The 15,128-nt window shown below is 37.2% G+C and overlaps 1 long non-coding RNA gene across 1 annotated transcript in view; it reads left to right on the top strand.

The window, feature by feature from the left end:
• Positions 1 to 761: 761 nt before the first annotated feature.
• The window catches only part of LOC309665602, a 36,793-nt gene continuing 22,426 nt past the window's right edge, over positions 762 to 15,128 (top strand). The window contains exon 1 of the long non-coding RNA XR_014266564.1: positions 762 to 14,741. This is a non-coding gene — a long non-coding RNA (uncharacterized lncRNA). The remainder of the gene's footprint in view (positions 14,742 to 15,128) is intronic.

The raw sequence follows: 15,128 nt of genomic DNA, 5'->3' as shown, positions 1-15,128 counted from the left end.
TCTTAATTCGATTACAATCCTTGCCAGAAATTTATTTTTTTCTACTCATAATGTGCTGAAGGAAAAGATAGTTTTATAACTTCTCCCTCTGGCCTGTTCAAATACTTAACAAAGGAAATTTCTCTTTATTCTTAATTTTACTTTTGGTCATTTTCTTTTATATTAGAATCATGACTAACAACAAAGAGTAATAGACCGTCATTATCATTAAAATAACATGTAATACATCCACAGATAACTAAATTATTCAACATTTTTGTTCTTCATATTCTTCTTGACTCTTTTCCCAAGCTGAAGATAAAACTTATTCTTGCTATGATTTACACTTCTCTACTCTTTCCCCTGACCAGGTATGTATAAGACCTGTGGTCATGCACTGAAAACGCCTAATTCCATTACTTCCCTAGCCTCAGCCTCACTGCTTTTCAGAACCTACACAGCCTGGCTGAGGCAGATATAATATGGCACTTAGCATCATTTTGGGGTGTGTGTGTGTGTGTGTGTGTGTGTGTGTGTGTATACAGCTTTTTTCCTCTTCACAAAAATGGACTAATCATGCTACTTCTGGTAGTGGTAGTAAGAGAGGGGGAGGGCAGGGGGAAAAATTCCCCCCCTCCCCCATGAAGAGAAGAATAAACTGAATAAAATGATTAAAAAAAAATTTCAGGGCACAGGAAATTGACCAAATGCCAACAACAACTTGAGAAGGTTTACTCAGGAATAACTGATGCTTCCTTGGTAAATAATGGTGACCTTATAGCCTTCTTACAATACGGCCATTTCTACCCCTCCTACACTTAAGTAGTTAAAACCTATCACTGGGGTGTTCTTAGTGGGCTTAGTGTGAAGTAGGTTACAGAGCAGCTAAGAATTTATAGGAGGATTTTGGTAATGGGAGCCAAGAGATTGTAGAACAGATAATAAATGTTCCATGCATGCCTGGCTAACTGATAAACTACACATGTGTATGTGATACCCCAGGGAACCAAGCAAGCTTGGAGAGACATGCAAACATGCTTTGCCTTTGAATGTGTTCCTCACATTTAGGATAGCTAAAACTAAAAAAAACTGATGCTATCAAGTGTTGACGAGTTGTGGAGAAACTGAAACTCTCCTGTCTTGTTAGTTGGAATGTGAAACAGTGCAGCCACTTTGGAAAACATGTTGGCAGCTTCTTAAAAACTCAAATATAAGTTTACCATATGACCCAACAATTCCACTACCCAAGAGAAATGAACATTTGTGTCTGCTGATCAACTTTATGCAAATATTTATAGCAGCATTACTCAGAATAACTTCAAACTGTACAGAACACACATCCACGAACTGCTGGATGGATAAACAAAATGTGAGATATCCATACCATGAACTATTGTTCAGCAATGAAGAAAGAACAAACTACTAAAACACTAACAATACAGATAAATCTAAGAAACATCATGTAAGTGAAAGAAGCCAATCACAGAAGCTTACATTCTGTATGATTCCATTTATATAATATTCTAGGAAAGGTAAAACTGTAAAACTATAGTGACTGGAAACCAAGCAGTTGTTCTCAGAGGTCAGTGCTGGAGGCCTTAACTGACTGCTAAGGGATATCAGGTACTCTTGAGGGGTGATGGAAATGTTATTATTAAGTTTGAAAATGCTTGTAGCTGCATAACTATATATATTTACTAAAAGTTTTCAACCTGTGCACTCAAAATGGGTGAATTTTACTGTATAAAAATCACACCTCTATAAAGCTATAAAAACATGGATTAAAGATCCTTTTCTTATTTGCTAGTAATCCCCACGAATGAAGGGAGGTGTCTAGAAGCCTCTAATTTTTGAAGTCCCTCTTTACAATTTTCATATTATGATTTAGTATTATTCCTATAGTTCTTTTCAGTTTCTCCTATATATCGCAGAATCTCTGTTTCAGTCTCTGCGCAAGCCATTAACAATGTGTGGACAGCACTGGATTAATACCTGCATCTCAGATATTTTATTAAAATTATATACTACTGATTTAATTATTAAATAAAAGTGTTGCTGATGTAATCTGCTATGATTTCTTAAACTTTCTTTTGTGTTTTGAAAGGTTTCTCTACTTTATAAGCTATATATGTAAAGGAAATCCTATATTTATGCTGAAATACTTTTTTTTACCATCATGTAATAACATTTGGCTAGATTTCTGTAATTCAGTTTTGCCCAGTTCTTAATGGAATACCTATGGGAACTCAGGAAATGATTATAATTTGTAATTACATCTAAAACTAAGGCTGACAGTCAACATATTGCCAGACCATAGGGAGCATTTTCATTAATTAAAAACATATGAAGCAGAAACGAGAATTTGAATATGAAAGAGACATTGGCATATGGTTTTCACCTAAGGGAAGGGAAACATTCTTGCTTGAGTATAAAGAATATAAAATTTCTCACTGACATCTTTGCTTGCAGATCAGAAACTCAGACCTTTATCAGCCCGAAACAGCACATCTATTTCTCTGCTATAGTAAGTTATTATTTTGAAGTAGTGAGACATTGTTCCCCACCCCACTCCAAAGTTCTTCTTAGTCAAGTGGCTTCAGAGATTGCAACCCCCAGAAAACAATGAGTCAGACAATGACAGGTGGGCACACTAGATCTAGATAGTTCTCTTCTCATCATTTTGAAGACTTGGAAGAAATCATATCACTAGAAATAATTTTATGAATAAATCAAGCTTTTAAAAAGCAGGGACATGAAGCCTTTAAAAGAGAAGAGATAAAATAAGTACAGAAATTCAAAGGGAAATGGATGCTATAAGGAAACTATACAAACGAATTTAACAGCTAAATTAAAAACAGCTCATTCAGCTCAATGTTAAAGAAACAAACAACCCAATCCAAAAATGGGCAGAAGACCTAAATAGACATTTCTCCAAAGAAGACATACAGATGGCCAAGAAGCACATGAAAAGCTGCTCAACATCACTAATTATTAGAGAAATGCCAATCAAAACTACAATGAGGTACCACCTCACACCAGTTAGAATGGGCATCATCAGAAAATCTACAAACAACAAAAGCTGGAGAGGGTGTGGAGAAAAGGGAACCCTCTTGCACTGTTGGTGGGAATATAAATTGATACAGGCACTATGGAGAACAGTATGGAGGTTCCTTTAAAAACTAAAAATAGAATTACCATATGACCCAGCAATCCCACTACTGGGCATATACCCAGAGAAAAGCATAATTCAAAAAGGCACATGCACCCCAATGTTCATTGCAGCACTATTTACAATAGCCAGGTCATGGAAGCAACCTAAATGCCCATCAACAGACAAATGGATAAAGAAGATGTGGTACATATATACAATGGAATATTACTCAGCCATAAAAAGGAACGAAATTGAGTCATTTGTTGAGATGTGGATGGATCTAGAGATTGTCATACAGAATGAAGTAAGTCAGAAAGAGAAAAACAAATATCGTATATGAACACATGTATGTGGAACCTAGAAAAATGGTACAGATGAACCAGTTTGCAGGGCAGAAGTTGAGACACAGATGTAGAGAACAAATGTATGGACACCAAGGGGGGAAAACTGTGGTGGGGTGGGGATGGTGGTGTACTGAATTGGGCGATTGGGATTGACATGTATACACTGATGTGTATAAAATTGATGACTGATAAGAACCTGCAGTACAAACAAACTAACAAACAAACAAACAAAACAACTAATACTAAAAAAAACAAAAAGAAGGAATGAAATACTGACACACACTACAGCATGGCTGAACCTTGAAAGCATGGTCTCACTGAAAGAAGCCAGACACGATAGGCCACATATTGAATGATTCCATTTCTATGAAATGACCCAAAGAGGTAAATCCATGGAGACAGAAAGCAGAGCAGTGGTGACCAGGGACTGGGGTGACAGGAATGAGGAATGACTGCTTATGGGGGGGTGGGATTATCTCTTGTGTTGATGAAAATGTTTTAAAATTGGTTCTGGTGTTGGTTGCACAAGTCTGTGAATATACTAAAAACCATTGAATTGTGTACTTTAAATGGGAGAATTGTGTGATATATTATCTCAATAAAGTGGTTTATAAAAAAAAACAAAAACCTTAGTTAGAAGACGGAAATTCAGAATCTTGAATAAGGGATATAAAGGTCAAATTTAAGAAGATGCAGTGTAATGTAGGGAAAAATGACATAAACAATGAAAAAAGTTAAATATTATCGTAATGGGAAGATAATAAATGGAAATCCAATTTAAGAATTATGAATTTCTTGAAAAATAAATCACAAGAATTGGAATAGAAGCAACAATCAAAAGATACAACTGAAGAACACTTGGCTTACATTGAAAATATAACTGCGTGTACAGATGTTAAAAAGAAAAGTACTGAATTTCTTACATACCCTAGAAAATTGAACTGTGAAGAAATAAATAAACTTAATGCATCTTAAAAATATAAATTAAGGAAAAAAAATAAGATATAACTATACATCTATTAGAATAAAGTGGGTAAAAACTGACAGTAGCAAGGTTGGTGAGAATACTGAGCAAAAGAACTTTCATTCGTTGCTGGTGGAAATGCAAAGTGGTACAGCTACTTTGGAAGACGGTTTGCCAATTTCTTACAAAGTTAAACATAGTCTTAACATATGATACCGCAATTGCACTCCTAAGTATTTACCCAACTGATTCAAAAAGTTATGTCCCTCCAAAACCTGCACATGAATGATTATAGCAGCTTTATTCATAATTGCCAAAAATTGGAGGAAACCCAGATTTCCTTCAGTAGGTAAATGGATAAGCATACTGCAGTACATCTACATAATGGAATACTTATTTATTAATTAAAAAGAAATGAGCAGTCAAACCACAAAAAGACAGATGGATCTTAAAAATGTATTGCTAAGTAAAAGAAGCCAAACTTATAAGGCTTCTTAATGTATAATTCCAATTATCTGACATTTTGGAAAGGTAAAACTATAGCAAGAGTAAAAACATCAGCGGTTGCCAGGGTTATGGGGGAGAGTTGACTAGATGAAGCAAAGGGGATATTTTAGAGTGGCGAAATTCTTTGGTATGACATTGCAAGGGTGATACATGACACTATGCATTTATCAAAACCTATAGACTTTGCAACACAAAGAATGAACCTTAAAATAGTCATTTTAAAAATCAGAAGTTCAGGGGATCCCAAGATGGAATGTAGAATGTGACAAAATAATTTGACTGTTACAGGTATATGAAGCAAAGAGGGAAAAGATTCTGACCTAAGTAATTTTGGAAATGAGGGGCATCTGTAAGATGAAAGCAAAAAAACTGTATGTAAGCCCTGTACTCTAGTTAATAAAATTCTTTCTTACAGTTTACAGGTTAAGAATTCTGATACCACTATACATATATACTGGAATTGAAAAATTAAGTAAATTGATGGCAAATAGTAGGAACAAACTTTCTCACTTTTGGAGTGGGAGGTTATACACAGAAAGAGGAGGAGGCTAGAATAATCCACATGGTAACAGATTAGAGTTAAAGATACTAGTATGAGCTCATTTTTAGTTTACTTTCAATATAGATGGCTATATAGAAATATTTATAGTTATGTGTACATATATGGTTTAGTATACACACATATATTTCCTTGCTCTGTAAACTAAAAGAACCGAGAAACAAGAACACCCCAGTAGCAATGAGCCCACCTACCACCCAGATCTTGGTTCCTAATACCATTCTCCAATAAAAGAAACCAGAGCTACATAGAGAAATGGCTGATTCTATAATAAGAACAGGAAATATACAGGATGAGCATGGAGTATCTTTTAGTGCCAGAAAGTATGTGTGTGTGTGTGTGTGTGTGAGAGAGAGAGAGAGAGAGAACCTAAATATCCACACTGATGAGGGTATATGTCAAAGGGACACAACATCCAACTGAAAGAACTCCCAGTGGCCAAAGTTGGAACAATTTGAACAACAAAATAAATAAAGTAGTAATGGGTTATTATTTAGTGTAAAAGACAGCAATTAATGAGTCCATACTCATACAAATAAATAAAGTAGTAATGGATTATAATTCAGTGTAAAATATAGAAATTAATGAGTCCATATAAATAAATAATTGAATAAATAAATGTGAAGAAAGAGACAAATCTCTCACGCAGAATTCCAAGTCATTTATGTAGATACTCCTCCCTCAAGGAGGTGGAGCATAATTCCCCACTCTTTAAGTGTGGGCTACACATAGTGAGTGACTTCCTTCCAAAAAAAGAGGCTCTTGGGCTTCCCTGGTGGTGCAGTGGTTGAGAATCTGCCTGCCAATGCAGGGGACACGGGTTCGAGCCCTGGTCCGGGAAGATCCCACATGCCGCGGAGCAACTAGGCGCGTGAGCCACAACTACTGAGCCTGCGCGTCTGGAGCCTGTGCTCCCAACAAGAGAGGCCGCGATAGTGAGAGGCCTGGGCACCGCGATGAAGAGTGGCCCCCGCTTGCCGCAACTAGAGAAAGCCCTCGCACAGAAACGAAGACCCAACACAGCCAAAAATTAATTAATTAATTAATTAAAAAAAAAAAAAAAAAGGCTCTTGCCCTCACTTACTACCCTTGTTCTAGAGAAGTCTTAAGACCAGTACCCCAGTGGCAGCAGTGACAACAGTTAGGCAATCCAAACTATGGACTCAGAAAAAACCACTGTGCTAAGAGTCAGGAGCCTGTGATTCTAACCTCCACACAACCGCTGAGCGAAATGTCTGAATCTGAAGTATCTCATCTCTAAAGTAAAGATAATACAATTTACTGTTCTACAGTCAAGAGATTCAATACCAGATGATTTTTAAGTTTTCTTATAACTCTAGGATTTATGATGGCAGGAAGATGTGGTAATGACCTGGTTCTGTCCCTTTCTCTGGGGTCCCACTCTTACTCCAACTAAAGATTGGCTTGGATACTTTGACCCAAGGTAGACCTGCCAGAGTCTAAGAAAATTGTCAAGTCATGACTTCTCGGTCCCAAGTAGTAGTCCTGCAGATTCCCTTTTTCCTTTTCTAGTTCTTTTCCTGACATTTTCAGATCCTTGGCCTTGGAATCTGCATTGGATTTCATAAACTGTGATCAAATACCAAGGAAGTAAATAAAACAAAACTGATTCTGTTCCAAGAAAAGCAGAGAAGCTCTCACATTTAACTCTGGGCGACAACAGGATGTTCATCTTAGCTTACCTGTTTCCAACATCAGCAGGTAGCAAGATTCTTTACATTTCCAAAATAAATGCCAAAGCAACTGCTGAAAGCCAAAGTTAAGAAGGGTAAAGTGTTTGGTACTGAAAATCAAAAAAGCTTTACAATTAGCAACAGCTAATGCTGCGTAGTTGTTTGAAATGTGCTTTCCTTATGTTCTGGTGGTGCCATTAATGAGGAGAAGGGATGAGGGGTCACCAGTTAAGTAGGAGAGCTGGACCAAGGGGTGGGCCAGCTGGGCAGCTGCTGAGGTCAGTAGTATACATGGAGCACTGAAACTTTGCACCACTAGACTATCTGGGAAAGTGATGAGATGGAGCAAATTGTGTTGACCAGGACTCCTTTCAGGAAGGTTATTGGATGTGTTCAGAAGGAACATCTGATAGGCTGCCTGGGACAAAGAGGAACATATCCAATTCCTGGAGGAATGTCAAATAAGCAGCTCATTTTTTTAAATGTTTTTTTATTGTGGTAAATGTCACATAATATGAAACATACTATTTTAACCATATTTAACTGTACAGTTCAGTGACACTAAGTACATTCACATTGTTGCGCAACTCTCACCATCATCCATCTCCCAAATTTTTCACCTTCCTAGACTGAAGCTCTGTCCCCTTTAAACACTAACTCCCCATTTGCCCTCCCCGCCCCACCCCCACCCCTCAGCCCCTGGCATCTACCAGTGTGCTTTCTGACTCTATGAATTTGATTATTCTAGGTACCTCGTATAAGTGGAATCAAACAGTAATTGTCTGCACCTAATGTATATTGGAATGCATTTTTAAGGTTAAAAATGGTACAGATGAACCTATTTGCAAAGCAGAAATAGAGACGCTGACGTAAAGAACAAACGTATGGACACCAAGGGAGGAGGGGGGGTGTGGGATGGATTGGGAGATTGGGATTGATGTATATACACTACTATGTATGAAGTAGGTGGCTGGTGAGTGCCTACTGTATTAGCACAGGGGGAAAAAAAAAGAAGGTACAATCTGTTTGCAAGCAGCTCATTTTTAACATGATCAATAGACTTGAGTTCTACCACTACCATCTTGTCCTCACTAAAGTTGCTTCCAGTTTCTCCCATCTCAATAACTCATCCCCCATTTGTTAAACCCAGAATCTAGTAGATGTCCTTGATTGCTTTTTATGTTTACTGCCCTAATCCAGTCCATCAGCAAATCCCTTTTCTCTATCTCCAAAGCATGCAACACAGTCATTCACTTTCTATGGTCTCAATTCTTACCAGGCTAGTCATTTGTTTCTTTTTAATATCCATATGGAAGGGCATTTTTGTTTTCTTACTTTGCTACTAAGTTCAAGTTTTGCATAGGAATGCTGTATATATATAAAATGCTGCATATATATATGTGCATATATATACATACACATATATATTTCAGATATTCTTTGGGACTTGTTAAAATTTTAAGCCTACCAGTTATCCGATCAATTTCATAACTAATTCACATGCAACTGAAAATAAGGTATATTATTCAATACAGAAATTCCATACTAATTATTAAGCTTTTTTAGATCTTCTATATCCTTATGAATTTTTCATCTTTGATTTATCTATTTCTGTGAGAGGACTGTGGAAGTCTTCTATTTTCAGAGTGTGTTTGTTCAGTTTTTCTTTTCCCTGTAGTTTCTGCTTTATGAAAATTGATGCTGTTACTGAATGCATAGATATTAACAATTATTATATCTTCATTTACAATTTACAAATTGTAGTTTTTAGTAGTATAACGTGTCTCTCTTTGTCTCATTTAATACTCTTTGATCTGAATTCTACTTCGTCTGATAATAAGATTAAGTCCTCTATTTTCTTTTTCTTTGAATGTCCCTGGTAAATTTTTGAGCACCCTTTTGTTTTTAACCTTTCTGAATAATTTATTTTGGATGCATTTCAGGAATAAAGCATAACGCTGGATTTTGCTTTGTTTGAAAATCTCATTCTTTAGAAGGGGAGATAATACCATGTATATTTATTGATACATTAAAATCCTTCACTGTATGTCTGCTTTACTTCCTCTTTGGTGAGGAGTCCTTCCATATTCTTAACTGTGTGAATGTAGCCTTTATAATTAAAGGAGAATTTTGCTGATTATAAAATCCTATTTCATATTTCCTTTCCCTGAATACCTTAAAAATGTTGTTCCATTGTTTTCTAACATAAAAAAAGGGACTGTCAGAATAACATCCTAATCTAATTTTCTTTCCCTCATAAGTAATGTGGCTCTTTGCCTGGAATCTCAGATTCCTTTTTAAAAGTCCTTTAGTTTTACTACAATATGTCTCTCTCTTGAATGTTCTGGGTTGTGTTTCCAAGGTACATGATGATGTGCCCTTTGAATATGAAAATTCAAGGCTTCTTTTATTTTAGGAAAGGTTCTTGAATTATGTTTCTTTAATATTTATTCTGTTCCACAGCTTCTTCAGTGTCTTCAATTATATGAATATTTTATTTCCTTTCCTTGACTTTCATATCTATCACTTTCCCTCAAATGTATTTTATTCCTTTTAAAAAAATTCCCTTTGATTTTTTCACTTTTCTTCTTTACATCCCATATCTCCCTTATTATATTTTCCATGGTGTCTATTCCTTCCTGTGTACCTTCTCATTAGGTCTTCATTTTCAGAATTTTTCTTTTAAAGTCCTTTCCTATGTTATGGCAGTTCTCATTTCATATCTTCTTGTTGTCTAACCATATCATTTCTAAATTCATCTACTTCTGATTTGTGCCAATTTTAAATCTCCAATCATTTTTTAAAGTTTCTTTCAACTTGGTTTGAAATATGGTTACAGTTTTGTCTGCTTTGCAGGCACATTTTTGGTACATTCTCACTGTCTATCAGAATGTTAATCAGTATATTTTTATCAATTTTTCTTTTTATAACTCTGTATGGGGTTATGTCATATTCCTTCTTTGTTTCCATGTTTAAATGAGGTAGTTTTTCCTGTGATGGGAAAGGGATGGGTCAGGGTGATTTCCCAGCTTCATGATCCAAGAGCTTCCCTACTGTACCAAGAAGGACCAGCGCATGGTCTCAGTGTATCAGTGGCTTCCTCTCTCAGAGCTTGCTCTGTTTCAGGGAGGTTTTCTGCCTCCATCCTTGTGTTTACCAGGGACCCAAAGGCCTCACCTTCTGAGACAGTGCTCTCACTTTAGGATACATTTCCTGCCCAATATTTCCTGGGATCTGCTTCCTCTGGGCTCCTTTTTCCCTTAACCCCACATTTGTTGTATTTTGCTCAATTTTTATCCCTTTTCTATCACTAGTCACTCAAGGTGAGGCTTAGTCCTTTGGAGGGAAAATGTTTGCGAATAATTTTGGGAGTGGGCTTTGACTGATTTGTCTATATCACTGTGTAGCTTGAGCCCTTTCCCTGCCTCAGAGCTCATGAAGGCATTCCCAAATATTGCCCATTATTTTACTGAAGATACAGTCTGCGGGAGTTTTTCCTTTGCTATCCTAGATGTTCCATTTGGGTGCAGATGACATAAAACTACATCTTTATCATAATTCCACTGCTCCAGTGTCATTTCAAGACATAAAGCATGCCCTATCAACTTCCAGCTTAAAACACTCAAAAGTTTCCCACAAGACTCAAAACAGAACCGAAATTCTTTATTCCAGTCTACAGTTTCTCACAAGATCAGGTTCCTACCAACCTCTCTGACCTCATTTCTAATCACTCTCCCCTTGCTCCCTAAACCCCAGAGACACTAGCCTTCCTTCTGCTTCTCAGACACACAAGCTTATTCCCCAAGAGGGTCAGTGCCTGGAATAACTCAGAAAGATCTGCCCTGTCCTCCAACCTAAAGCAGTCACCCAACTACTCTCTTATCATGTTGTCTTAATAATCTTCCCACCACTTACCATGGTCTGGTGCCATTCCTGTTTACATAGCCATTTATGTTCTGTCTCCTCTCCATTAGACTGTAGTCTCTGTGAGAGCAGAACTGCTGTCTACTTGTTTATTGCTCTACTCTTAGTGCCAAGAACAGTCCCTGGCACACTGACAGTCACTAAATATTTATTGAGTGAAATACGGAAGAATGGGAGGAAGAGAAGGATACAAAGGCAGAGTTATGAAAAGAGTATTTTGCTTTGGACACAGAAAAATCTGAATTTACATTGTACTTCAATTGCCAATTAGCTTTATGACTTTATGAATCTCTCAAAGACTCAGATCCCTAAAATCTGAAACAAGGAGGAAATATCATCTTTCTCACACTACTTGGGGGAATATTAAATGCAATAACATATGCAAAAGCATTTAGCAAAGAAGTTGACATAGAGAGGTTTCCTTTCTTCCCTTTTCCCACTCTCACCCTCACCTTCCTTCTTTCCCCAATCTCTCCTCCTCTAACTTATACTTATGCCAAGTTAACTAAGATGCACGTCTTTATGACCATTCTCAAACATGGATTTTCTTCTTCAAGAAGGTATCAGACTAAAACTTTGGGTACAAAGAATTCCTTGCGCTTGATCAAGTGCGTATGATTCTCTTAAGACTCTGCAGTTGGGTGATGATCCTTATATCTGTATACGACAATGTCTCTGCTTTCTTTGGTTTATAGCTACACCGGGATAGATTTGTTCTGGTTGTCATTTCAATTCTGGATAATTCCACTAGTATACGAAAAGGTTCATTCTGACTCATTGCTCTCCTACAGACAAGTACAGGAAAAAAGAAACAGAAGAGGGAAAAGGCTTCCTTCTGAATCTCTTGAACCATTCTTCCTTTCACCTAAAAGTCATTGCATAACAGTTCAATTAATAGCAAAATCCTCCAAACATATGAACATTCAGATATTCTTTGATTTTAAAATCCCTAGGTAGAGGAGACTTTCCCTTTATTGTTATCAGTTCTGTTTTTTATTAAATTCTAGTTTTATTGCATTGTGAACAGAGTGTTGCTTACACTATTCATACTTTCTGGGAGATACTGACATTTTCTTTGTTTTTCAATATATGATCAATTGTTGTGAATGTGCCATGGACAGTTGAGAAGAATATGTAGTCTCTATCATTGTGGTACAGGGTTTGATATATACCCACACGATCTACTCAGTTAAGTTGTTTAGATCTTCTATCTCATTAGTTATTTTTGTCTTCTTGATCTGACTTATACTGAAAGATGTATATTAAAGTCTCCTATTATAGGTGTATCTCTAACTATGTCTCCTTGCACCTTCTGTAGTTCTGTTTCATAAAGATGATTGATCTCTTATTTATGCATAAATATTCATGTGTTATATCTTCATTATGGACTATAGCCTTTAGCATTAAAAAGTATCTATCTTTGTCATGTCATAGCTTTTGGGCTTGAATTATTCGTCTGATATTAACATAGCTACCCTGCTCTCTTTCTATTTCCATTTGCCTGGTATAAGTGTGTCCATTCCATTATTTTTAGCTTTTCTGAATCATTTTAAGTGTGTTTCTCGAATATAGCACAGAGTTGGGTTACATTCTGTGAACTAAATTGAAAACCTTATTTGTTTAGTACATAAGTTTTTTTTTAATGACCAATATGTTTTATCTCAACTCTATCAAAATATTTTATGATTCTGTGTATTTTGGTTTATTTGTTATGCTTCTTTCTCTATGAGATGTGTATTTCTTTGCATATGTATACTATATATATATTTACTTTTAAATAAATAACATATAGTATATATTCATGTGTATGTATGTATTGATACACATTTCCTATTTTTGGTATTTACGAAAATTTATATTTTTGTTCTAGTAATTACCTTTGCATCTATACCTTTTAAAAAGTCCTTAATCCCGTTTTTCTTATTTGACTTTTTCCTATTTGATATATCAGGGATTTTTGTTTTTGTTTTTGCTTTTTTGTATCAGTTAATGTTACCTGTTAGCAAATAACAATGAGCTGTATCTATTTTCCTCTTTCCCTCTCCAATATCCTCCCCAAATTTGCATTATTTCTACTTTGTCACAATATATAACATTTATATATTATTCTTCCACCCTCATCTCCACCTTTCCTTTATTCTTATATGTACATGTATCTATTTTATAATGCTCACTTCAGTTCTTTTGCTGAATTTTCTCCAGTCACCCCTCTATTGAATAAAACTCATCCCTAGTAGATTCCTCAGGAAGGCCTGAAGGGCTCATTGTTCCCCAAATTCTTGTACGTTAAAAACTGTTTACATATTTGTTGATATTTGAAGAATAGCTTGGCTGGCTATCGAATCTTTACTTCACATTTTCAATCACTGAGTTTTCTAAAAGTGCTGCTCCATTGTGGCCTTGCTTGAATGTTAACTTTGAAAGGAATTGTATCTAATTCCTTTGCCTTTGTAAATATTTTATCTTTTTGCCTGGAGACCACAAGGAATTTATCTCTGAAATCTAATAGTTTTACTAGGATATGCCTCAGAATTAATCATTCTGGTTTAATCTTCCCAGGTACACAGGGAGCCATTTCAATGTGCAGATTCAGATGTTTTTCTATTTCTAGAGAGGCTTTGTGAATTACAATTTTAATTATTTTAACTCTCTTCCATTATTTTTCTTCTTTATGTATTCCAATAATGTGGATATTATTGCTTCTCTGCCAGCCCTTCTATTATTTTTCTCTTTGACTTTTATTTTTTACTTCATTCTTCATGTCATTTTTAATTTCTTGCTTGTTTTATCACCTTCCTTCAATGCCTCTTATTAAATGTTCATTGGAGTCTATTCTACCTTGGGCTCTTGCAATTTATTCATTTATAAGAAAATTTTGTCTTTTTCTTCCACTTCTTTCCTGAGTTCAATCACCCCTTATATTTTTTTTTCCCTATTTTTGTCTATTCTGGTTTAAGTTCAGAATTTTGGATTCAAGGTGATTTTTTTCATTTCCTCAAATGCTTGAGTATGTTTAATTCTATTTGGACTAAAATTTAAAATTACATTCTGCTCCATGGTTGGTTTTTTTTTTTTTTTTTTTTTTGGCGGGGGGCGGGGTTTCCTTACTTGACCGGTGTCTAAATACTGGTCTTTTCCTCAGTGGTACAGCAGTGGGAAAAGACAATATTTAGGTCCTTCCAGGTATGGCAGCATGAGGTGGACTGAAGCGGATGGAGGCTCCGGGGACCCTGCATGGACACTCCCAATCTTGCGACCCCGGGATAGCAAGGGAGGCGGTTCCTGCCAGGGCGTGTATCCCCAGCGTGTGGCCGTATGCCCCACCCAGCCCTGCGCAAGTCGCCCCACCTCCCCAGCAGGAACTGCCCGGCCGTGACACCGCGAGGCGAAGGTGAGGGTGGGGACATGGACCCCAGAGGCAGCCGACCATGGAGGGGTCTGGCGGAACACAGGGAGGGGAAGAAAGGCAACCCAGAGGCAGTCCCACCGCCATGGGTCCCAGCCACGCGGGGCAGGACCCTCCCGCTTCCCAGCATCCGGGGATATGCGCACAAACCGCCCATGCATGGCACGAGGGAGCTCCGGACGGACCGTGCACTGCAGCCATGGCGGGAACTGTGTAAGTAAAGCTGCGTTTTATATTTCCACACAGTTGAACCTGATGACAGTTAATTAAATGGTGGATAAGGCAAATCCAGAGGGCAAAGCTCCTGTGGTTCGGGTCCCTAGCTGCCCGTGAGAATGACTGGAAACTTTTCCTGACCTGCCCTGCGCATATGTGACAATGAAAAGTGCCAGACCTAGCCCGGGAAAATGCCTGGCAGATTTCTTTTCCTCCCACTTCCAGCAGAATAAGGCATGAAATTAAGAGTGGAAAGTAAGAGTGCGATAGGGACGGACGAAGAAAGCGCGCGCGCGAGAGAAATGGCGGGAAGTCACGCAGCGCCTCTCAAGCGCAAGGGAGGCGAGAGGCTGAGGCTTACCGAATTCTCCTGGATGGCTCCAA

The sequence above is a fragment of the Balaenoptera physalus genome (genome assembly GCF_965194825.1).
Source record: "Balaenoptera physalus genome assembly, chromosome: 8".
NCBI classification, from domain to species: Eukaryota; Metazoa; Chordata; class Mammalia; order Artiodactyla; family Balaenopteridae; genus Balaenoptera; species Balaenoptera physalus.
This window is presented reverse-complemented; position numbering and strand designations above follow the sequence as displayed.